The following is a 1,963-nucleotide window of genomic DNA, read 5'->3' as shown; positions in this document are numbered from 1 at the left end:
GGAAATAAATTAATTAAATTAAGGAAATCAGTAGTAACAAACTTATGATTTTTTTACAGCATTACCATGTTGGCATAATCTAGGGCCCAAGAATTCTTCATTGCATCAGTGGAGTTCTTTACCATACCCTGCTAAATCCACCAATATTTATAATGGCTCCATAGAGTATTAAAATAAGAAAATATAAGATTGGGAAAAGAGCTGACCGACTTAAAGTTCTGCATGGAGATGAATCCATTTTTGTTAGGACCTAATAATGTGAATTGTTCCCGCACACTTGCAAGCTAAGCTACAGTTAATGTCTTTGCAAGAGTTTGTTCAATTCTTTGCTCCATGAATCAAGTCTCCTCTTCTTGGTCTCCAAGAGTTTTTCTTGTTCTTCAAATATCCTATGAACATTATCACGAGGAAGCCTGTCTTTCTCTTCAAGCATCCTACTTAAGGACATGGCCTTTTCATTGTATTTATACTGTAGCTCATTCAGATTTTCATTTGTAATATCGATTTCATTGGCTAGGTCTGCCATAACATTGATTCTGCTTTGTGCTGCTTCCTTGTCAATGTCAGAAACTGTTCTTAATTGCCCTTTACTGCGAAGGAAATCACCAATTGGCCCTTCAGCATCATAGTCATCAGCGCGTGCACGCCACCCATAGCAGTTAGGGCCAAGATTTGTTTTTTGAGCATTCCACTCCTTTTTGCCATGATGCTCAATTTCAAACAATTTCTCAAATTCAGCACAATTCATGAAACCTCTCCAATCATTACTAAAATTTACAATGGGTTGTCCCATGAGGTCCTTCTCATCTGGGAATACTACAATTTCCACCGGTTAAAATTTCTTGAACCTTGTCAACCAGTGTTAAGAACCAAGTAAACTGTCTTTATTCTCATTGGTACATACAATGTTAACAACAATGCCCATCCAAGGCCATACGTATAGATCATCAAGCTTTGGAAGCAGAGCAACAAGTTGTGGCAAAACTAGACGTTGCTAAGGTCCAGTTCACCTGCTAGATCAGTCTCCAAATACTTTGCCAGGGCAAGGTGGTTTGCATTTTGTTTTGTAGATCTGTTGGCAGAACCCTTACCCACTCCTGAAGCATGTTGAAGCAAGTCCTTGTACTTGTAATCTTGCTTCTTCTTCCCAACACGAAATGGACATCTAAGGTTGCCATTCAAACCTTTGACTTTAAACTTTCCAGCTGTCAGCTCCTCATATGGTTTATCGATGTAATCATTGATCTGAGATTCACTGATATCTGACTATTCAGAACTGTAGTCTATTTGAATTTTATAAATAAATCCAAAATCAGTGTTAGAAGAAGAAAGAGTTTCGAAGTGAAAATAAAAACACTAGAAATCACACTGGCACAACTCTCGCATAATTTATTGTAAGGACCCAAGGAAAAGCGCTAGCCACATCTGCGCTATACCTCAAAAAACCTAGTCACAACTGAGGCTCCTTGTAGTTGTTAATAAAGCCCAGTTCAACCCAGTAAATACCCGACGTAGGACTCATCACACACCCACACACATCACACAATCAATCAAATTGAGGCATCACAATCTCCTCCACTTAAATCCTTAACGTCCTCGTTAGGGCCCACTTTGTGGGGTAGTGTCTCTGAGCTCACATGAGATTGCTGGGCTGGCTCTGATACCATATGTAATGACCCAAGAAAAAAAGCTAGCCACATTTGCGCTATATCTCAAAAGGACTAGTCACAACTGAGGCTCCTTGTAGCTGTTAATAAAGCCCAATTCAACCTAGTAAATATCTGATGTAGGACTCATCACACACCCACACACATCACACAATCAATCAAATTGGGGCATCACACTTATAGTCTGCCAAGCCATGATGGAAGGTGCCAGCCCATGATCAAACTTGCTCAGCCAATGATATGCTTCCTTCCTTCAGAAATTTATCTGTTCCTTCATTGTACATCATACAAATTTG

The 1,963-nt window shown here is 39.4% G+C and overlaps 1 pseudogene; it reads right to left on the bottom strand.

Annotated features, from left to right (window-relative positions):
• Nucleotides 1-295: 295 nt before the first annotated feature.
• On the bottom strand, nucleotides 296-1,667 carry LOC126722756 (factor of DNA methylation 5-like; annotated as a pseudogene).
• Nucleotides 1,668-1,963: the final 296 nt, after the last annotated feature.

The sequence above is a fragment of the Quercus robur genome, chromosome 4, assembly GCF_932294415.1.
Source record: "Quercus robur chromosome 4, dhQueRobu3.1, whole genome shotgun sequence".
In the NCBI taxonomy this organism is placed as follows: domain Eukaryota; kingdom Viridiplantae; phylum Streptophyta; class Magnoliopsida; order Fagales; family Fagaceae; genus Quercus; species Quercus robur.
This window is presented reverse-complemented; position numbering and strand designations above follow the sequence as displayed.